Source organism: Eumetopias jubatus, unplaced genomic scaffold (genome assembly GCF_037043125.1).
Source record: "Eumetopias jubatus isolate StellerSeaLion01/CBP00866 unplaced genomic scaffold, mEumJub1_p1.0 scaffold_6, whole genome shotgun sequence".
Taxonomy (NCBI): domain Eukaryota; kingdom Metazoa; phylum Chordata; class Mammalia; order Carnivora; family Otariidae; genus Eumetopias; species Eumetopias jubatus.
The window spans coordinates 12248544-12273618 of NW_028274812.1; positions in this window are offsets into that span (position 1 = coordinate 12248544).

Below are 25075 nucleotides of genomic sequence, written 5' to 3' on the forward strand. Positions count from 1 at the left end.
ACATCCTTTCCCTCTTTCAGAACTTAAATCTTGTTAGGAGATACATAGTTATACCAGAGAGGTCATTGTATATACAATAGACCAAAGGAAGATTTGCCCATTTTACTGTTGATAACATTAATTCACATTAACATAGAACTTTACCACCGAAGTGGGTGTGTGTGTGTGTGTGTGTGTGTCATTGCTTTTGATCCTGTCAACCTGAAAATTAAAAGCCACAGTGAGAGACAAACAAGCATTTATTTGGGATTAAAGAATTGCAATTCAGAGAATACAGATTCAGGTCAAAACCCAAATAAGGTGTCTCACTCATAGATGAAAGCAGGGAGTTTTATGACGAAAGGGAGGAGGCAATCACATGAGTTGAAGAAAGGAAAGGAAAAAAGTTCTCTATGGGTGTTAACAAGTTAAGCTACTCAGTTATACATTGATTGATTTTATCTTCAGAAAGTCCCCAACTATCAGTCCTATGATTAGAATGTCCATTCTCCGGCTGACTACTCAAGCAATTGCTTAAAACAATTGTCCCTTGGCCCACTCCAGAGATTTTGGCCCAGTTCAAACAAAGGCCCAGTTCAAACAAAACCCTGGCAGGTTTTCTGCCGGGCCTCTCGGACTCTACTGTAAAGTGTCTCTGCGTGTCAGTTTTTCTCAGTTCCCATGGCAGCTGTGAGGAAAGTAGGACCTCCTCAATTTACAAATGAAAAATATGAGCTTTAGAGAATTTCAGTGATTTGCCTGAGGATATACAACTAGGTTAGACAACCAGAAAGATCGAGGGCTCTGACTCAGATTTGTGGTTATTGGCTCCTGCTGTTACTTTATATTGTAAGCTGCCACCTCTTTATTTTAAATGAAAGTGAAGGGGTGGCATTTCTGATTGCAGTAAAGGAAGCGAGGATGGAGGGTGGACTTGCCTGAGGAGGGAGGAGCAGATTCATTCCTAGGGGGACTGATTCAGTGAAGGGGGACAAGGTAAGGTAAGCAGGCTGCCATGTTCAGAAAGCACCAAACCCCAACCATGAGAGGGAAAAGTGTGCTTCCCCTCCCTCCACATCTGCTAGGCTGGTGGTCACCAGACAAAAGTCTGAAGTCCTAGCTTAGAGGAAAAGGTGGGGGAGCAAATTTGCAGAGCTGCTTGAGCTTCTCCAAAACCATTCCCTGAGAGGAAAGATGGCAGAAGACAATCCCAAGAGGTGGCTTGGAGAGCCATTTCAGATATTCCCAGCTGATGCTTCTTAATACACAGCCTTCATAGGCACAAGTAAGCCTGGGTCTGCCCGCAGCCTGTTTACAGAAGACATGGTCTGTCGGAGACAAAACCTAAGGAGAAATCCTCACATCCGAATAAGTTATGTTGAAAATAAATTGTGCAATCCTTCCCTCCCTGTCTTCCGGAAAAGGTTTTTTATTTTCTAAAGGCCATGATGCTTAAATCGTTCCAACCAAGACTGTGCGGAGCTGTTCAAAGGGGCTTTTCTGGCTGCCCTTGGGAGATAGTGACAAAACACATTAGATTGTGAAGCTCTAATTTGAAAAAATGTTTCTAATTCAGATCCTACAGTTTCCTTTAGTAAATTTTGCGGTATTATTTCTCATTATACTTCCTCTTGGCACTATATATAATCCTACCCTTCTTTTTACCCTTCAGATGGCAGTCAAGAGTTATTGCATCTCTCCAATTCATCACTTAGCTAAGACATATAAAGCATATTGAGTTATTTTAGCCACCTTCTTCAGGCTTAAGTCCTTAATATGATCTCTTCTCGTCCCCAGCACCCTTCCGGCAAAGGATCTCAAAAACTGGGAGGAATTTTAAAGATCACCTTAGTCGAGCCACACAATTAATATCCAAATCCCATTCCAGCTGACCAATAAAAAGAACCCCAAATGGCTATTCAGCCTGCAGGTAACTCGAAATCTTGTGAGCTAACCCTTTCTCTATTTGGACAGTAGAAATCTATTTTCTTGGGTTTTTTTTTTTTCGTTGTTGTTACTTTTGTTCTAGTGGCAAAAATTCTGTAGCTTCCAACCATTATTTTGTGCTCTCAGAGCAAAACAGAAATCTACTTTTCACACATGAAGCCAATCAAATACTGAAAATAACTTTCAAGCCCATTGAAATCCCCAAGACTCCAGCTACAGTCAGGTAGTAAGGGTATACATTAGGTTTAACTATGAATTAAGCAAGTTGTCTACCTACCTACTCCTCAGCTTGACCGGAAAATACAAAGAAAGCACCAGAGTGCTATTTCCCAAATTTCCATTCTTCCCATGTCTTCTTTCAGTAGCTGCCCTGCTTGTTTCTCCAGAAGAGTCTTTACATATTTCTCCCATTTATTATGGTAGCCTGTAAGTCCCTACTAGGTGACTGGTGAGAAATCTAACATGTGAATTTAGACTCAGAGTGATCTAACGGAAAACTTAGCCTTGTCTTGTAACATCATTATATTTTCCGGAGGCCATAGCATTTAACATGAATAAGTACATGATATTGCAAACATCAGATGACCTAACAGTTTAAAAGGAGTAAGACCTTGAGATCTGGAAAGTGCTTTTGACCCTTTTAAAAGTCAACTTTCTTTGTCTAGCCTAGGGCCCAGTCCTGAAGAATAAGAGTAATATGTCTAGGATTCTAGAATAAACCTACATTTCAGTGTTGAAAGAATTGTTTATGTAATTTGTTTTGAGAGATGACTGAACACTTCTGGCATAAACTGCAAATCAGCTCAGCTGAACTGCATTTGCATCTGGGAAGTAAGAAGCTTACCATAAGCGTTCTCCCATGATTACTCATATATTCAAGGGAAGAAAATTCTTTACCCTCATTTCTAGAAATCCCTTCATTCTATGGATGGAGAGCCCATTAGCTCAGCTGTCTATCAAGGCAGAACTCCTAAACCTTTCCTGACTGATGAGAAGCTAAAGGTCTCCCAGGAAGGAAATGTCACTGCATCCTGTGGTTACTTTTGCCAGTGTGGCCTTTAAATAAGACGGTCTGTTCCCCTGCCCTTCTCACCCTGATTCCAAATCCTCTGAGACTCCCCGCCTTCTTTTGTTCTTCCAGTAATGGTGTTTTCACTCTCCTGGACCTGCCAAGCCAGCCCTGACCTGCTTAAAGAACTCCAGTGGTCACATTTGCTTCCAGAATGAAAGCCAAAATCAAAACCAGAAATCCAGACTCTTCATGTGTCATCTGACTCCCACCTAGCTTTCTGGGCTGACCTCCCACATTCCCTTCATAAACCGTCTGAGTTAGGCAAAGCTAACCATTATACTCATCTCCACAAACATACACAAAAATTTTCACACCAGCTCTTGGTGTCCTTTCAGCCTGGAATGCCCTTTGCTACTTGTTTCCAAACAAATATGTTCTACCTTCCTTCAGAGTCTAACATTGATGCTTTCATAAAGAGTTCTTTGAAACTGCTCAGAATGCCTCCTTCTGAACTCTCTGGGAATTGGTTTGATCTCTTTCTTGTGGGATTTACATAGTCTAACATGCACTGTGTTATCATCTTCCTTCCTGACTCTGATAATCGCCTATACCAGAGCCTCCTACCGTGTTTGACTCTAGTATCTCTCAACAGGTGCTTATCAGATGGCATCAAACTGAGGCCAGCCACTTGAGTTTATACATCAACTCAAATTCCACCAAAAAGGAAATCAAGAAAGAAAAGATATATAAATGGCATATTTACATGTTCGTTTCAGGCCCAAGGGCAACTTTTTAGAACACTGACCTTGGGTACTTGATCCAAGGCACATCTGTGGTTCTATCACTGAGGCTTTTGTGATATACATCTTTTACTGTTAGGAAAAAATGAAAAAAAGCTCATAACTTGCTCTCATCGAGTTTTGGTGCCGATGAACCATCCTGGAGGCTATTTTGCATTTCACTCACTGTTGGCAACCTCGCGGGTTTTATTCCACTTGGTGCTCTTGCATTCCTCTTAACATTTCTGTGTTGTTACCTTAAAGTCTTTGGAGTTGTTGCAGAATATCGTTATGTCTTGTAATCACTGAGAAAAATGGAACAATTCAATTTCCTACCAACATAACTGGGTAATCCTCCTTTGCTGCTAATTCTGAAAAGGACCGGAAAACACAAAGAAAACATCAAAGTGTGATTTCCTGAAATAATTTTCTTCTCCCCTATGCCTTCTCAAAAGTGACAGCAGAAGCAGAAGAAACAAGGTGCAGCTTCCAGAAGTTAATGATAGTGCCGCCATCCAGGACTGCAATAATTGAGTTTTAATGTCCTGAGCTGTTGCTTGTCATAAATCCTCTATATGTAAAACTCAAGCCTCCGCTAGGCAAGATTAATGGTTAGCAGTGTATATAATATTTATCAAACCTCTTTTTATGTTGCTTGGCAATCTGTGCTACCATCAAACAAGTTGAAATAATTGACATTTAGCACATCAACCTGCTTTTGACTGAGAAGCATGACATTCATGTAGATAGTAAACATTTGGCAATTGCTGTAAATGTCTCCAAATTTAACGTCATGACCTTTTCTCAGGTAAATGTTTTTGGATAAAATGTAAATAATGATTCACTGTATGTCAAATACCACAGTATGTCAAATACTGTGCAATGTCAAGTTTACTGTCTTGTTACCCTCCAGAGGTTCATAGATTGGCTGACCTGTTGCATCTTTCAGTGAGTTTTATATTAAAACTCACTATTTTTTATTATTATTCATTGGCTTTCCAAACTTTCTCCCCACAATATTTCTGATTAAGAAGAAGTGTGGTTTGGTTTCATTGTTTAATTAAGTGAAAGTTGGCATTTTAAAAATCCATACTCCGGCATGAAAAAATTAATTCTATTCAGAGGCCTCTAGGCACAAAGATACATTTATGCCTCAGAATCTCTGAAAATAGTGACTTCAAATCATCCAGTAGAAAGTGAGACTGAAGAATTCAAGGGGCCCATCCTTTCATGAACTCCCAATACCTCTGGGCTCTTCTCCAATCACCCAGTAAATGTTCATGTTCTCAAAGAGTAATGTAACTGTATCTAATCATGCCATTCTATAAAAATTAATCCTCATTCATCAATGTGGAAAGGATCACTCTAGGGGCGCCTGGGTGGTGCTGAAGGTTGAGCCTTCGACTCTTGGTTTCAGCGCAGGTCGTGATCGCAGGGTGATGAGATCGAGCCCCATGTCGGCTCCACGCTGAGCAGGGTTTCTGCTTAAGACTTTCTGCCCTCTCCTTCTGCCCCACCCCTGCTCACGCTCTCGCTCTCTCTCAAATACATAAATCTTAAAAAAAAAAAAAATAGGATCACTCTAAGTAATTGTCCAAAAGGGCCTTCCAATTGCACTACTGCATTTAAATCGTTTCCCCAAGAGGAGCTAGACATTTCCAATTATGTTTACTAGGCACATAGCAAATGCAGATGAAAGTTTCTCATTCCATTCCTTTACTTTCACAAAGTACTCTAGACAGAGTATTTTGCAACTGTTGAAGTGGTTCCATTAAAGTATCTTAACATGACAATAGAAATAGATATACATTGATGTGCTAAGAATAAAATTAAATCTATTTACATTTTTTCTGATGTTGAAAGATTAGATGAGCATTTGGGCCAGATTTCTAGAGAGGTTCCTACAGAGGAACTCAGCTGATCAGTAAAAAAAAAAAAAATAGGTGCGAAGACCCACTGTGTGCCTGATTTTCACATTGCATTTTGAACATTCTCATTAAACATTTTTTTAAGATTTTATTTATTTATTTGAGAGAGAGAAAGTGAGAGAGATCACAGAGGGAGAGAGAAGTAGACTCGCTGCTGACTGAACAGATAGCCCTACGCGGGGCTTGATCCCAGGACCCTGAGATCGTGACCTGAGCTGAAGGCAGCCACTTAACTGACTGAGCCACCCAGGCGCCCCTCATTAAACATTTTTTAACAGTTTTATTTAGTGCCTACTCTGAGCAAAAAGGCACACCCTAGACATTGTGGCTTTAGCTCCGAATAAGGCATTGAGATGCCTTTCCTCATAAAGCCTATATGCTGGGGAAACTTTATATTATATACACCTTCTCTTTTTTTCCACAATACCAAGTCACAGTCAAAGCTACTGGAAACTTAGAGACCATTCCTTCCAACACCCTCATTCTATGCATAGAGAACTAGAGTCCTAAGATTTCTCTGTGACTTGTCCGAAGCTGTACTCTTCAGCGGCAGAGTGAAATAAGACCTGAGTTCTGCCTCCTAGGGGGCTTGTGATCCTCCCTTAGCTCCACTTAATTCATTCTCCGGTTCTTTTAAAATCAAATTACCAATGTCATCTCATACCAAAGTTTGAAAAAAATCATCTGATTCTCATGGAATTGCCATTACATGAAAACACAAAAAAACTCTGTGTACAATATCTCTTAGGACTATTGTCAGACTATGGTTAAAAATAATGATGATGACAACAAAAATATCAAACTTTTTTATAATGCCTACTAGCTTCTAGACATATTTTTGAACACTTTATGTATATTAACACCTTTAATCCTCAAGACAACATGATTAGGCAGGTACTATTATCATCTCCACTTGACAAATGAAAAAAATGGAGGCACAGAGAAGCAAAGAAACTTGCTCGTAAATAAAATGTCCGTCAAGTTAATGAGTCATTGCAGCCATTAAAAAGAATGAGCTTCTCATGTGTATTGATGCTATAAAGTTTCCAGAGAATACATATACTGTGAAGTGAAAAATATTCATTTATATATGAGTATAAATATATTATATATATAAATAATATATACATAACATACATACATATATACCTGTGTACATATATATATGTGTATTGCAATTGTTTGCTTTGTTTTAATCACCAGAGAACTTTGTCAAAATATACTTTCCATGGTCCTAACCTTAAACTACCAATCAGAATTATCTCTAGATAGGGTCTACACCATGGATTACAAATAGATGATTTATACGAGCACTCTTGCTAAAGACTGACTGCTGGGGTGCCTGGGTGGCTCAGTTGGTTAAACTGCTGCCTTTAGCTCAGGTCATGATCCCAGGGTCCTGGGATCGAGCCCCACATGGGGCTCCCTGCTCATGCAGGAAGCCTGCTTCTCCCTCTGCCTGCCGCTCCCCCTGCTTGTGCTCTCTCCCTCTCTCTCTCTCTCTCTCTCTCTCGCTATCTCTCTCTGTGTGTCAAATAAATAAATAAAATCTTTAAAAAAAAAAAATGACTGCCTACTGCAACTGAACTCAGCAGGGAGGCAGAGTTCTAATTAACTGATTAGAATAAGTTATATGAAGTTGTGAAATCCAAAAACCTTACATTCTCAGGATATTTATATTTTTATAAAGGAACAAATATGCTACTAAAATACACATGAGAGGAGCGAGAATCTGCAGCGTTATTAAACGTCCATGAAATCTCTCCCGTCACCAATATGCCAGAGAAACAGTGTTCAGAATTTTAATTGTTAATCCCTGATTTAGACCATTGAACGGCAATGCCCTTTAAGGCTAAACCAAATTTTAAATTGAATTCACTTGACGGAGTTCATTGGTGACCTTTGAGAAATCAATTGGATAGTATCCCAGGAAAATAGATGATTTAACTTCCCTATAAATTGATGACCTTAAAAGACATGTGCTATCCCTACCAAATACGGGAGAGCACTTTTCATAGTTCAGGTTTGATGCAACCTGTGTTGTCCCAATGGGAAACTTTCAGTCTCCAAAAAAAAAAAGAGAGAGAGAGAGAGAGTGAAGGGACGGACACTTCTGAATTTGGTCATTGGATAAATATTTAGCAATTTTATAAGCATTTATTTTGGACTTACCCGTTCATTGTTTTGACTACCTGAATAGAAATTAAAGTCACTTTTTTATGTTTTTATTTTAATTCCAGTTAGTTATCATACAGTGTAATTTTTTTTCTTTATTTTATTATGTTAGTCACCATACAGTACTTCATTAGTTTTTGATGTAATGTTCCATGAATCATTGTTTGCGTATAACACCCAGTGTTCCATTCAGTATGTGTCCTCTTTAATACCCATCACCAGGTTAATCTATCCCCCCCTTCCCAGAACCCTCAGTTTGTTTCTCAGAGTCCACAGTCTTTCACGGTTCATCTCACCCTCCAATTTCCCCCCCTTCATTTTTCCCTTCCTTCTCCTAATGTCCCCCATGCTGTTCCTGATGTTCCACAAATAAGTGAATCCATATGATAATTGACTTTCTCTGCTTGACTTAGTTCACTTAGCATCATCTCCTCCAGTCCCATCCATGTCGATGCAAAAGTTGGGTATTCATCCTTTCTGATGGCGGAGTAACATTCCATTGTATATATGGGCCACATCTTCTTTATCCATTCATCTGTTGAAGGGCATCTCGACTGTTTCCACAGTTTGGCTATTGTGGACATTGCTGCTATGAACATTGGGGTGCATGTGGCCCTTCTTTTCACTATATCTGTGTCTTTGGGGTAAATACCCAGTAATATTAGTTTCAGGTGTACAATATAGTGATTCGACACTTCCATACATCACCCTGTGCTCATCACAAGTGCCCTCCCTAACCCTCATCACCTATTTCACCCTTCTCCCCAACCACCTCCCCTCTGGTAACTATCAGTTCGTTCCTTATAAAGTCACCTTTTTTTTTAATTAAAATATTTATTTTAAAAGCAATACATTCTCTTTTCTAAAAAAGATGAGTTTGTATATAGACTAACTTTTAGAGGTAGTCATGGAAATGAAATGTTCAGAATATAGATATAAAAAAAATAGTAGCTCTCACCATGAATTGTCATAACTATCCAATGAGTACACCTCCCATGAGTGGCCCTAGTCTGACCCTGTGTTCTCTCTTTCAGGGGCCCAGGATCCCTGAAAATCTAGATTCAGGGGCACCTGGGTGGCTCAATTGGTCAAGTGGCTGACTTGGTTTAGGATCCCGTTGTGATCTTAGGGTCCTGTGATCCAGCCCTGGTGGAGCCGCATCTTGGGCTCTGCACTCAGCAGGGAGTCTGCTTCCGGATTCTCTCTCTCCCTCTGCCCCTACCCCTGCTTCCTCTCTCTCTCTCTCTCTAAAATAAACAAAGAAATCTTTAAAAAAAAAAAAGAAAGAAAGAAAGAAAGAAAATCTAGATTCAAGAGTTGCTTTCATGTGGCTGAACCTTATTTCCATTATATTTCTCATGGATACCAATGGACCTCCCTAAATGATATACAACCTATTGCTGAGAACCCCCATCTCTAGAGACACATCCCAAGCAGCCCTAGACCCATGGAAGCCCAAACCAGGCTCCGGTGTTTTAGCGAGAGACAGCAGCAGTCCTTTCAGATATCCCTGTGATTGACTGCAACCACCAGTTTCTAATTTTCATGACATTTATTAGTTTAATATATTTACCAATAATGTAAACAAGTGAGTACAAAGTATAGACAGAACAGTGAGATGACTCTTGCTCTGGGAAATCAGCAGAATCTTGGAGGCAAACTACGAACCTGTCCAGAAGATAATGACAGAGGTATTAAGATGTCCCACGTTTCCTCTGTTTTCAAGAAGTGTTTGGCAGTTACTATCTGACTCTCAGTAAACAAAGACTCAGGTCCTAACTCCTATCTGCCTAGCCAGCAGAGTTAAACACTGCTTCTCAGGGCAGCCTTATATAAATAAGTTATGGACAATATATTGCCAGCTTCCACCACCTAACAACATCGTGTATTTTTTATGTATTGTTGGGATTGGTGAGTTGGAGGCATATCCATTGAGATGGATAATGGTTGTGCTCTTTTATGCACTTAGCCTTCTTATTGAGAACTGCATTAATCTTGTGTTTTACAATGGTGAATGCCAAAGAGGTTCTCTCCCTCTCTGTTAAAAAAAAAAAATCCTGTTTTGGTTTCCAAAGTACTCTCTACTTCTGTTTATCCCCTGCTTAGACATTTTTATTAGTATAATTGTTTTTGGAAGCATAAACCAAAAGCTGGAATCTAAGGAGACCGAATTCCTGTGGAGCAGATTTATGATCCAATATGAAAAACTCTTGTACTTTGAAATGCAGTCCCCAAAGTCAAGAAGGATTTGATGTCAGAATGTTTTTAAATCATTTCCTAGAGGAGATCTAATGCAAGTGCCTGGAGATTGCAAGGTTCCAACAAATGGAGTTAAATTTCAGATTAATTTGCATTGATATCAAGGAGTATTAGGTGATTTAACCATCATTAGTTTCAAATTGTTATACAGATTAAATAGCTATTTTATTCTATATGCAAACACAATGGCAAAACATGGAACTATTATTTAATTGTTTTAAATAGATTGTAATTTGGAATATTTCTAGTATGACAGATTTCCCCAACCCCTCTAAAATAAGCAATGCTGCAAATGTGAGAACAAGCACCAGTCAGTGTAAACACGCCATTACACCGTAGACAAGAAAGCTTAAGCAGATACGAGGATTTTTGCAACTGCAAATCTACACAGACATACTAACAAATTTCCCAGCTTACAGAACATCAGTGGTAGAAGGGACCCTTAAAAATGATCTAGACTAGCAGCTTTATTTTTTAGTGGACAAATGTGCGTGGGTAACTGGATTATCACACAGCTGTTTAGAGGAAAATATTAGGTAAGAATGTAGGGCTCAGTCTTCTATAATATTCTTTCCCCCACACCATACCAAGTCTATATGACCTTAGAAAACCAAAGCAAGAGTGTGTGCATGAAATTATTTGCCATCCTTCAATGACAATTTGAAGGACCCCATGATCACTATGGGGGAATCTGGCTTTAATATTTTGTAAAAATGAAACTAGGTGATAAACAGATTGTTTTTGTCTGTCACATACAATATTAACCACTTTTTTTCTATTTTTGGTCTTTCATTTTTATTGATGGTTCATGGAACTTACTTTTACTGTTTCTCTTAACCAGGAAACCATCCTTTTTTTTTTAAGTTTTTATTTTCATTCCAGTTAGTGTTATATTAGTTTCAGGGGTAGAATATAGTGATTCATAACTTCCATACATCACCAGGTGCTCATTCCCTACTTCCCCCATCCCCCACCCTCCTCCCCTCTGGTAACCATCCGTTTGTTCTCCATAATTAAGAGTCTGTTTCTTGGTTTGCCTCTCTCTCTATCTCTTCCTCTCCCTCTTTTTTTCCCTTTGCTCATTTGTTTTGTTTCTTAAATGCTACATATGAGTGAAACCATATGGTACTTGTCTTTCTTTAAACCAACTTTAAGTTCTTTTCTGATCTTTGTTGCTTTCATCTGGGGTGTAGTAATTGTGACTACTATGTTGAAATTTGAAAAGAACTATCTTTGTCATTGTGATGAGGTTATGAAGAGCTATTACATCTCTAACATCAATTATTCTATTGCATGGACACATTTTCATGCTAAGCCTAAGAATGTAATTAAGATCATCAGAATAAGGATCTGAGAGGACAAATCTGATGTTTATAAGTTGACATGCTTATATCAATATTAAAATTGAAATGTTGCACTGTTGGTGGGAATGTGAACTGGTGCAGCCCCACTATGGAAAAAGGGTATAGCAGCTCCTCAAAAATTAAAAATAGAGCTACCATATGATCCAGCAATTCTACCTCTGGGTATTTATCTAGAGGAAACAAAATCACTATCTCAAATAGATATCTGCACCTCTATGCTCACTGTAGCATCGCTAACAGTAGCCAAGACACAGAAACAACCTAAGGGTCCACCAATGGATAAATGAATAAAGAAAATATGTTTTTTATATATATATAAATACATATTTTATATTACATATGATATATAAATGAGATATATATTATATATGTAATTATATATTATATATAGAATATAGAATGAAATATATATAAATAAATAAATGAAATATTCAACTATAAGAAAAAGAAAATCCTGCCATTTGTGGCAACATGGATGGCCTTTGAGGGCATTATGCTAAGGGAAATAAGTCAGACAGAGAAAGATAGATCACTGTATGATCTCACTTATACATGAAATCTTCAAAAACCTGAATTCGTGGATACAGGAAACAGATTGGTAGTTGCCGGAGGCAGGGGTTGGGGGGTGGGCAGAATGAGTGAAGGTGGTTAAAGGTACAAAGGTACCTTTGTACAAACTGTACAAAGGTACAGTTGTAAGATAAATACATCCTGGGGATGTAATGTACAGCATGACTACTATAGTTAATAATATTGTCTTGTATATTTGAAAGTTGCTAAGAGAGTAGATTAAAAGTAGTAAAAGTTCTTAACAAAGAAAAAAATTTGTAACTGTGACATCATGGCTTTTAGACTTACTGCAGTGATCATTTCACAATATGTACATATAGCAAATCATTAGGTTGTGTAAAGCTAATACAATGTTAAATGTCGATTATCTCAAGTTTTAAACGTTGAAATGTATTTGCATTGAAATAGCTAAAATGTATTGAGCACTTTTGCTGTGCCAGTCCTTGCCAAGTGGGCATATATTTGTTTCCATTTGATTTTTAGAATAAAATTATAAGGTGAATAATGTTAATATTCCTGTGTTCAGTTGAAGAAAGAGAAGTTCAGAGAACTTGGTGAAGATCACATTGCTGGCCGAAGAAAGAATGAGATTCTGATCTTTGCAGTCTGATTCCAGAGCCATTTCTTAGTGACCACTATGATCTAACAGCTATGGCATACTTCCTGTCTTAGATTCTGATACTTAATTGGCAACCCAAACTTGATCGAAATAGTGGCCTTGGCAAATCTGACTCCAGAAACAGCATAATCAGAAAACAACAACGTGGTTTCACTGAAGGGGTCCAAAAGCAACTCATTAAGAGATTCACTTGGAGCAGATTTAGGACCTTTCCATTCTTTAACTATGCAGATAACTTCACAAGATTTGAAAGCTCTTTTTCCCATAGCCTCAATCAACTGCTTTCAATTCCTTATGCAAATTAATTTACAGATATGTAAATGCCAACTCACAACAGAAACACAAACCTGATAAATCTGTAATGAATGCAACCCTTATTAACAGTCTATGGTTCCAATGAGAAATCTTGTAATTTACAGCAACGGCATAATTATTCTATTTCCTGTAAATAGCTACTGTAGTGATACCAAGTTTGTAACTTGTCACATGGGTGATAGCACAAGTACATATAGAGCTGTTTGTTTTAATAAGTCAGATACATTGATGGGTATTCTCTAGCAATAACATTATGAAAAAAATTTATGAATGTGCAGGAACATTTACTTAATGGAACAAATTAAAATGTTAAATAAGAAGAAAATATGATAGACAATGAACTGCAGCATACAAATAAACAAAATGTTCTGTGTATTTTATAATATTTGCCTTGTTACCTCTATATTTATCCATTTGTGCCATGCTTTTAGTTAATCTCAGAGTGACAGATGTCACTGCAATTGCATCCCATGTGAAGAGAAGCAATTGTATCAAAGAAGTTACAAAATGATGAACCTAAAATCAGTCGGCATACATAAACGCATGTAGAAACACTCTGGAGTCCTATTTCTGAAATACTGCTGTTAAATACCATAGAATGACTTAATTATCTGATGTCACTGCTTTGAGGAAACTTTCCGTTATTTTACTTCAAAGTCTAAAATATTGATAATGAGATGATTCATAGAGAGTGATGACAGTAACATTTTACCTTTGTTATCTCTTGAAAGGTCACTTGGTTTTATGGACTTTTATAGGCACTTGTTTCAAGTAATTGTGTACCATATATCAGTGAAACCAGATGTGTAATGTCAGAAAAGAAAAAGATGCTCCAGCCTAATTTTACCCCACATTTTCTAGATTGAAGGTCACAATGATGCATTTTCACATTAACTTAGTCTGCTTAAAGAAGTACATCTTGGGTAACTCCAGGACAACAGAAAATGTTGTAGTAGATCTTAAGTTAGTGACCTTCATGTTTTCCCCATAACACCATGTGTTCTGTTTTGTTTTGTTTTCCTGCTCTGTAATTGTCTGCTTACTGGTCTATCCCCTACCCTAAACTATAATAAGCTCCTTGAGATGGATGATTGTGACTTCTTCCTCACTGAATCTTCATGGTGCTCTTTGGATCCTCAATGCTGGCACAATAGGCATGTGATATCCAGTTGTTTAATTGAGAAAGGAGGGAAAGGAGAGGAGGGAAAAAAAGGAAGGGAGGGAAGGGAAGGGAACGGGAGGGGAGGGAGGATGGAAAGCAATGGGAAGGGCAAAGAAAGGAAAGACAGGAGGAAGGAAGGGAAGAGAGAGGAAGGAATTCTGCTCCATCCTCTTCATAAACTAAGAGACTCCACCCTTGTAGTCCAGCAATGGCATATATGTGAAGGAAGTAAGAATTTCCAGATGAAGATATTCATGCAGATACTAATGATACCAAGAAAAAGCATCAGCACCATGTTCTGCTGCTTGTAATTTAGAGAAAATTCCTCTGGTTACAATGTACTTGGAGTTCCATTCAATTAGGTTAATCAAGCATGAGATCATACTGATCATTGTTTTTTAATAATAATTTAAAAACACTCAAGTAGTGTTTATTAAGTGTCTGGTAAGGGTCCGATATTATGTTAGCCACTGAAAGAAAAGCAAAAGAAGTTGTGCAATCATCCATTCATTCAGCATTTATTGAGGGTTTAGTAATTTGCCAGATGTGCTGAACAGTTTCTCTGCTCTTGAGATAATGACATCGTTCCTGGGAAGCCAAAACAAGCAAGTGTAAAATAGGGCACTATGAGAATGTGGAGCTAGACGTCAGCATTTAGTAATAAAGGTAGTTTAGCCAACACTTAGTAAGTACTTGCTATATGTCAGTCAAGGTGCTAAACATTGCACATGCATTATTTTATTTATTGCTCACTGTACTATATACTCGTTGTCATTGAAATCCACAGTTTGCAGCTGAGAAATCTCAGCTCAAAGCAGTTAAATAATTTGCCAAAGTCATCTGCTCCTCAATTGTCTTTCTGGCTCCAAAGTTCACGTACTTAAACATCATACTCTACAACCACTGATCACCTGCCTAAATTTTGGGATGTAGGTAATATATCCTAAGGAATAGAAATTCTGTTTTGGCTAAAATTATTTTTTTAAGATTTTATTTATTTATTTGAGAGAGAGAGACAGGGAGAGTGACAGAGAGCACGAGCAGGGAGGAGAGGGAAGAGCACGCTCCCCGTTGAGCAGAGAGCCCGACTCAGGGCTCGATCCCAGGACCCCAAGATCATGACCAGAGCTGAAGGCAGACGCTTCACTGACTGAGCCACCCAGGTGTCCCTAAAATTATTTTTCTTAAAAGTTTCATGGGGGTGCATGGGAGGCTCAGTCAGTTAAGTGGTGGACTCAATTTCAGCTCAGATCATGATCTCAGTGCCTTGAGATCTAGACCCACATGGGGCTCTGCGCTGAGCATGGAGCCTGCTTGAGAGTCTCTCTTTCTTCTCTCCCTCTGTCCCTCTTCCCAGTTTGTGTGCTCCCTCTCTCTCTCTCTCTCTCTCTGTCTCAAAAAAAAAAAAAGTTTCATGGAAGAGATAAAACTTGAGATACAAATCTTGAAGTGTTCGCATGATTTATATTATTTGAATAAATAAAAGAAAAAATTGATAATATCAGGGTGAAGCAGAGGATAGTAAGTTCAAACATGTGAATGCAAATTTATGCAAAATGATGAGATCTGTCAAGGAGCAGATAATTTAATGGGGTGGAAGTTTTGGCCCATAACTCTACCAACAGATATGACCAGGATGGTAACCTAGAGCCCGTGAACCACCACCCTCCACTGCCCCATCACTACTTACTTATTGATACCAAATTCTCTTCCCTTCGCTTCCCTTTTGAATCAGTTTTCTCCTTTCCCTCTCTACCACCAAAATCTTAGTTCAGGGCCTCACATTTCCTTCCTGGGATTAGTGCTCCAAACCTAACTTGCTTTGCATCCCCATGAAAGTTACTAAATTCCTCTCAGATCCTCAGTTTTCCTACCAGAGAAGTAGACAAGATGATAAAACTTGTCTCTCAGGCTAGTGTACACTTTAAATAAGATACTACATGAAAAGTGCATAGCTCTGTCCTATTTGCCTGGCAAATATTATGAACTCAATAAGTATTAGCTTTGCCATATTCTTATTTCATCTTGTTATGTTGTCTCCCCTATTTTCTAGCTTCTAAACGATGGCTAGAATTAATCTTTCCAAAAATGGACATCTGATCATTTCAGTCTCCTGCCTTAAAATTTTCCAGTGATTTCTTATTGTATCAAGGATGAAATCCAAACTGCTTACTCTGGTATTGACCTTATAAGCCATTCATGCACCGGAAGATTAATTTAATTTTAAAAAGTAGGGAAACCCCTTCTATGTGCCAGGAACTATTCTAGACACTCAACAACAACAAGAACAACAAAAACACGTTTGGTAATTCAAACTCTAGAATTCAAGATGATGTTCTGGTCTAGAAATGGGGATTTGGGCTCATCATCATTACAGTGAAACAGTGCGTATGGCTGAGGTGGCTGGTGGAGAATATGAAGTGTGAGAAGAAAAAAAAGCGTCAAGAATAAAACCTCTGAAACCACCAATAGTTAAGGGACAAAGGAAGAAGAGTCTATGAAGGAGACTGAGAAGGAGCAATTGGGAGAAATGGAATGGGAACCAGATGAGCCTGTCATTAAAGTCAAGGGAGGAGGAAGCGAAGGAGGGAGTGGTCAACCACAGAGGTAAATAGATCCTGCACTTAGAAAGCCATCCATAATGTGTATGTACCATGACAAGGGTGGAAACCTAACCACAATAGCTTGAAAAGAGAATGGCAGGTAAAACAAGGAAAGCAGGATTATAGGCTATATTTTTAGGTGCCTTTTGGTGAATGAACGAGATAGATCACTCCACTCCCACCCCTGCATCCCCACACAGCCAAGGGCTGAATTTTCTTTAAAGGGAAGATTTCAGTGGCCAGTAATTTTCAACCCTGGCTGCTTATTAGAATCACTTCAAGAAACTTTAAGAAGTAATGATGCCCAAACCAAATGCAAACCTTCTTATCCAACTGATTTTGAAATAGATCTGATATCTATATTTTTTTAAAGTTTCAAAAGTCATTTGAATTTGCAACCAGGTTAAAGGAGTATTATCACAGGTGACATAAGGAAGAAACCAAGCACAAGCCTCCTATCTCACAGAAGAAACTTGTAGATTCCTGTTGCATGAGAGGGACTACCTATAATAACAATCAACATGTTTTACGCATTTATGCTGCACTGTGCCCAGAAATTGATGTATACCATCCCAATGTACCTTTACAATCACCCGATAAGTAAGTATTATAATCATCTCCCTTGTATAGCTGTGGAACCTGAGGGTCAGGGAGGTTAGTACTTCAGCAAAAGTCAGCTAGCAGGTAGAGCAGAGGTAGGAGTCACAGGAACCTGAGATGTGTGCCTTAATCTGCTGCCTGCCATGTTTAAATCACCAGTCCCACCACAAAGTGCCGTGGCTGGCAATATAGAATAACCAAATATCAGTTCCCACAGGTACACAGACCAAAGCAAAAAGGCAGAAATGAAAATTTAAGACTAACACAAATGAACTATATTATAGGTTCTACTGGAATATTCAGGAACATCATGTCAATTTCCAAAGTTATCCTTACATCATTTACTTGGCTAACTATATACTGCACAAATTCAATTACCAGATCCAGCACAATCTAGATAAACCACTAGACAGATAATTAATTTTGCTTAAACCTAACACTGAACCCGAATGGCATTTCTATTCTACCTTCCTAAGTGACCCAAAATTGAATGGATACAATGACATAAACCTAAATAATGATTTAGTAGAGCAATTACCAAATGTTTAAAAAATTTTTCCTAAATTATCTGCATGATAAAGAGTACTAAATTTGCGCATAAGTGAAAGTTTGTAAATTACTCAGGACAGGTGAGCAGAAGAGTATCACCAGCTGCCCTAAATTGTAACTCATTGTAACTAAAATTCATTTCAGTGCACACACAAATAAATCATGCCTGTCCTCAAGGAGTAGACATAAATATGTTCTTGTGTGTGCATGAGGGCAATATTCACATGTTCCTTAACATGGAAGAACTTAGATCAATCACAGCATCTGCAGTTGCCCTGACAGCAATAGCATTACAGGATCTAAATAAACAATGGATACTTTTTTAATTTGTCAGTGACAGAATGAAGAATATTGTGGCGTTTCCCCACCAGACTGTAACAATATTAAGGTACATCAAATTTTGCACCTCATTTATTTAACAATGTCGTTTTTCAGTTGCTATAGGGCTTTTTAGCCTCTCAAAATACAAGGCTGCACAAATTTCCCAGAACTTATTTTTGAAAAGAAAAAAAAAAAAAACCTGTTAGCTCTTGAACACTTAATTATAATTGGCTACGCTTCTTTTCTTTTATTAAGTGATAATTTATGAAAGACTACTTCAAGATTGTCTAAAATGCCTGCCTTTGGAAAGACTGAAGCAAGGGAATATGTAATCACTAGGTAATGTAATCAGAATATTTAATTAACATGTAATCATAAAAGAAGAAAATAGTCTCATAGCATTTGTGCCCCAAAGTCAACAACAGGACTGTATTTAAAAGGCTATGTATGTTTTTAAAAATATTTTAATGGAGATAACATGGTTTTTTAATAAAATATTTGCTCAATAATTCTTTTATTTTAAGCAGAAAATAAAGCACTTGACCAAGGACAGTACTGAAAGGATACTGCCTCTTGTTCTCCAATCAGTTCACACACCCTTTCATAGTCCCCAGCGGCCACAGAGCTCCTGATCACTCTCCACTGCAAATGCTCCTCTGGTCCCATCCTCCTCCATCCACCCCATAAATTTCTCCTTTCCCTTGAGTCTTGGGTTACTATTTAGGGCTATCCTCCAAAACCAAGGCTTTCTTTGTTATTTTTAATTTCTGGTCAATTTTTTTTCCTATTTCGGGATCCATAGGAACGTAAAGAAATGCAATCATAGAAAATCACTGAGGACGGGGGAGGCTACATAATTTTGTACACCAAATCAATGGCAAAAATGCAGGTCAAGAGATGAGTTTGATTAAGAATTAGAGAGGTAATACAATTATAACAGCAGACATAGTCCAAAATCAAGTGCCTTTTATACATTCCCCTATTCGTGGACACTTAGGTGGTTTAAAATTTGTTACTTTTTTTGGAAAGCTGCAACAAACTTTTTGTATATATCTCCTTGGATAGATGTGTGAAAGTTTCTTTAAGTCAGGTACCTAGAAGAGTTGCTAGGTGACAAGGAGTACAAATATTCAAGACATCTACCTACTACAAAATGGCTTTCCAAAGTGGTTGTAACAATTAACACACCCATCCACAGTCTGGAAGGGTTCCTTTTCCCTTATCCTCGCCAGCTCAATAGAGTCTGACATTTTAATTTTCGCCAATCAAGTAAGTTAAAAAGAATACTTTATTTCTTCAGTTTGTATGTCTCTGATTATTAATAAAGTTACATTTCCCTTTACATGTATTCGGACCAATTTGATTTCCTCTTCTCCTTCTCACTGAAACTCATTGTCCAGTTTCATTTGCCTAGTTTTCTGGTGAGTTCTTTTTACAGGTTTCTAGAATTTTCTTACATCTTCCTTATAGTAAAGATACTAATTCTATATAAGTTATATATGTCAAAATTTTTTCTTAGTTTTTACATTGCTTTAAGTATATATTTCATACATTATTATATCAATTAGACTTTAATTTTGATGTAGTCAAATTTATAAATCTTCTTTAGAGTTGTGGTCTTTGTATCTTGATTAAGATGTCCTTTTCTGTTTCCGGATGATCAGTTTATCTCCTGTATTTTTTTTCCTAATAGTTTCAAAATTTTGTTTTTCACCTTTAGGCATTTAATCCACACAGAAGTGATTTGTGTATGATGTGAGATAAGGGACTGGATTATATTTTTCCTGCATTGTAAGTCATTTTATCATCTTATCATGTGTTAAATAGTCCATCTCCTGCCCACTTGCAGAAGGCACCCCTCATATAAGTTCTCACATAAGACGAATCTGCTTCTAGATATTATATTCTGTACCACTCAGCAATTTGTTCTTATTCCAGAACTTCATCATTTTACATTCCTCTATATTCTAACATATGTTTTAAATTAAGCTTTATTGTTATTTGATACAATAGTTGCCTTACCTCTGTTTTTGCCTATTTCTTCTGTTTGTTTTGTTTTTACAATTGTCTTAGATATTTGGGGGACCTATTTTCCATTTTAATTTTTGAATCCATCTCTTAAATCCCAAAAGCTTAGTGATGGGATTTTAATTGCAATTGCATTGAACTTAAAAACTGACTTGGAAGGAAAATGGCATCTTCATTATTGTGAGTCTCCCCACTCATATTCATGAAAATGGTATATTTTTTTATTATTTCAAGACTCCTTCAATGTTCTTCAACAAAGTTTTGTAATTTTCCCCATGAGAATCTAACATACCTTCTATTAAATTTGCTCCTGGCAACCTTAGAAATGGTATTGCCAATATGAATGGGATTTTCTAATTGATTATATTTTAGAAATTGGAGATTGATTAATTTGTGTTTGTTAATCTTGTATATATTAATTTTCCTATAATCTTTTGGTAGCTATAATATTTTGTCGGTTGATTCTCTCAGATTATGTCTGTAGATGATCATTTGCCATCTGCTTTTTCTTTTTAAGATTTTATTTTATTTTATTTATTTATTTGATAGCGAGAGAAACAACAAGAGAGGGAACACAAGCAGGGGGAGCAGCAGAGGGAGAGGGAGAAGCAGGCTTCCCGCCGAGCAGGGAGCCCGATGTGGGGCTCGATCGCAGAAGCCTGGGATCATGACCTGAGCCGAAGGCAGACGCTTAATGACTGAGCCACCCAGGCGCCCCCGTCTGCTTTTTTCTTTATAGTTCTATAAATTGTAGTTCTATTTCTTGTCTTACCTTGTTAGTTAGGTTCATGAGAACAAGATTGCATGATTATAACATCTTTGCCTTATAAAGTGTGTTAGTGGAAATGCTTTTAAATTTTATGAGGTTTATATAACTTTTGGTTAGATGCCCTTCTTTAGCTTAAAAACTCCTTCCATTCTTAGCTTAATAAGAGTTTTTATCATAAATGAATATTGACTTTCATAGAATGATTTTTCTCCAACCATTGAGATGATTATATGGATTTTGATCTGAATTTGTTAATATAATGAATAGTATTTAGAGATTTCCTAATCTTTAAAAAAAATACTTGCATTTCTCAAATAAAACACTAGTTGGTCCTAACAACATTTTTTGTATACTCTTATATTTAATTTGCTAATATTTTACTTACAATCTTGTATCATGTTTCAAAACAAAACTTGTCTATAATTTTCTTATACTTTTCTAGTTTGATTACCAAGATTATACTAGCATAGAACTGTTTTTATAAGACAGAGATCTCTTGTAAAAAATTCCATAAAACTTTTTTCTAAAACTTCTTGGGCCTATTGTCTTATCATTGCTTTAAGAATGGACAGGGTAGGATTTTAACTATTATTTCTTTAATCATTACTGTTCTACTCAGGTCTTTTGTTTTTCCTTGAGTACATTACATTAATTTATGTTTTCTTGAAAATCAAATATTTTATCTACTTTTTTCAAAATTTTACAGTTGTCCATAGTAACTCTGATGTTTAAAAAAATTTCTCTATTTTGTTGGGTTAGTTGTTTTGGTTTTATCTTTGTTATTTGCTCTTGCCTTTTTATCATTTCATCTATTAATGATCATCATCCCTTTATTATTTCTTTTTCTTAAACTCTTTGTTGTGTTACATGTCAGAGAGGATAATATTATGAACCCCCCATGTCCCTGTCCCAGACTCAAAAATAAATCTGGGGCACCTGGGTGGCTCAATCGATTAAGTATCTGCCTTCAGCTCAGGTCATAACCCCAGGTCCTGGGATCGAACCTCTGTGTCAGGCTTCCTGCTCAGAATAAATAAATAAAATCTTTAAAAATAACCATAATAATTCCTTGGCCAATCTTTATTCATTTGTTACCCCAACCCCTCAATTATTTTGTAACAAATCTCAGATATTACATCACTGCATCCATACATATTTCAGTATATATCTCTAACAATAAGGACTCTTTTAAAAAATATAAACATAGTAGCACTGCCATACTTAAAGATTAAAATATATTTAATATCACCAGATCCACTCAGTGTTCAATTTTCCTTACTGTCTCATAATTTTTTATAATCTTGTTTTCCAGTCAGATATTTATTAAGGTCCATACACTGCAACTGCTTAATGGGTCTTAAGTCTCTTTTGATGTACAGATTTCTTCCAACTTTTGCACTGTTGTTTGAAGAAACCAAGTAGGTCGTCCTATAGAGCATCTCTCAATCTGGAATTTGCTAAATACATCCAGGTATTATTTTAAATAGTCCTCCCTTTATACCCCGTAATTCTTGAAAATTGGTGGTTATATACAGAAACCTGATCAAATATAACTTTAATATTTTATTTGGTAAATACTTCATAATGTTATGTACCATAAAGAGATTCATAATGTCTGGTTGAATTTCTTTTCTCTTTTTTTTTTTTTATGTTATCAGCTAGTGGTAAAAATTGCCTAAATCCACTCCAGCTGGAATTAGTATTAGAGTTAGGGGCAGGGTGCAAAATGATAATTTTAAAATTGTATTGTTCCCATTGGAATCATAACCTGTCAGTATTCTGAAAAAGAGAAATTTTTCTTCAATTGTTTGGTTACCCTAGGCACAGTTCAAACAGAAATATAGGATTAAAATGTAAGTGTGTTTGAATTTTTCCCTCTATTTATCAGTTTTCTAATAAATGAACTGGTGTTCCAATAGCTCCCAAAAGTGACAAAAAGGTGCTTCTTTTTTTAGTATCCTTACGAAGTCATGCATATTTGATATTTGATATGTTCTTGTTTTTATTGGTCCTGAAATTGTCTCATCTCTGGCCAGTGGGAACTTTTTAAATTTGGCTCTTAGGTCTTCCCAACATGTTACTGGGAATCTGATAGATAGCTCTTGCTTTCTGGTATGACAAGATATTCCAGGCTCTCATAAATTTCCTGTTCAACACCTAGCATCTCCGTGGATTTATGGTTTCTCTTGTTGGTAAATGGTATCTGGAAACCACACCCTGAGCCAAGAGATACTTAATTGTCCCTTGCCATTTCGTTGTTTGTTTTTTCTCCCCGCTAGCCTTTTTAATTAACAAATGAGAAGATAATCTTTTAGATAAATATATATCATGACTTTATACTAATAACTCTGGTTCAAATCTATAATTACAGAGTTTCTTTTTAGCCTCATTGGTCTCACATCTGTGTCATTCTTTCCCTAACATGGAAAGCCTTGGTTTTCAATAGTGTCAATATAAACATTCATTTTCTTTACCCTTCAATACACACAACAGTCTCAGAATAATATTAGTTAAGTGTACATTTTGGTTCTTTTTGTCCTTATGGTATACACCTCAAAATGTAGTCCAATTACCTTTTTAAAAATAACTTGGAATAATTCCTCTTTGTGTAGCTATTGTTCTTTCATCCCTAATACTTTAGATGGTAATTATTCAATTTATTGTCTCTGGACTGTCTTGCATTGAACCTAACCTTGTACATATTAAAGTTTCTATAGGTCTTAAGAGAAACCCAGTAGTTGAGTTCAACCTTCCGTGGGACATTTACCAGTGCCTCTGCTAAGACCCTAAAAGTTTCACTGGCTATGAACTATTTTTACATTGATTTGTGGCTCCAAGTTTCAACATCTTTCAGGAGAAATTTAAGGTTCCTACACTCACGGTGATTCTGTTTCCTTCCACAGTAGAGTATGAATGCTTGTCTTTCTGGCTTACAAGCAAAGATTTTTCAATTCCTACTGATGGATTAGGGAGTGATTAGCTACTTCCAATGAACAGGAATGCTGGTATCATCTCTCAGATAGGCCTGGGGCATCTTCTTTAACCTATAGGTCTGAAGGTGAGTTTCATCCTAGAAACCCCCTCTCACCACTATCGCTTTTCACACCCTCTTTATTCGGTTACCTGGAGTTTTCTGTTTTTGTCGCAAACGTAGCTGTCTATTCCTTAGTATTTAAATAGTTTAGCCTAGTGCTCACTACAGCAGCACATAGAATAAAAATAGTTGAGCCAACATGTCTATGCATTTTAGGAAATGACGGAATCCCCTGCATCTGTTAAGGTCACAGCCTTGACCAGAAGTCTCAGATGTTAAACTTGTACAGATAGGTTCACATGGTCTATAAAATCCAGGTGAAATTTGGAAGCTTTCTTCATCCAGACATTTTGATATTTGTAAGCATCTGAATAATTGACTGAATTTTTTACCTAGACACTTGAGTTCATGTAGATGTGCATCTAGTTTAATTTCTTTGTATGTATTTCAAAAGGTTTTCAAACCTTAATCTATATCCTGTAATATTTTGACCTTGAGCATGATACAGAACCACGCAGGTGCTCAATGGGATGCTCCGCTGCATTTTAGATCATGAGACTTGAACAGAGTTTTGAATGCACTGAGGAAAGTCTAATAGATCCTGCAAGTTTGAAAGCTTTTTCCCTGGGTGTGCATTACGTGATGGGTAGGGGCACTATCTTGTCCAGTTCATTATTTAGTCAATTGCTGTTCTGAGGGAGACTTCCCAGCTCCTCAAATGCATCTTTTCCATTTTCATTATTGGGTTCCTCAAACTTAGCCCCCATCTCTTCTTAAAACTTTTATTTTTTAAGGGAGAAAGAGTCATGTATTCCAGCACTTTCTTCTGCTGTGTCTTAACATATCTTAACACGATTTTAAAAAAGATATTTAAACATTAAATGTATCCCTGGACAATTTGATTTGTGGGCTAAGGAGAGCTAAGTTATACAAATGGAATACTTTTAAATAAATCATAATTAATTAACTATGCAAATATATCAAATAAATTTGGATACATAGTTAGATGGCTAATTACAGTTCAGAAAGGTTAGAAATTGTAATACTATTTTTTAGCTTGGT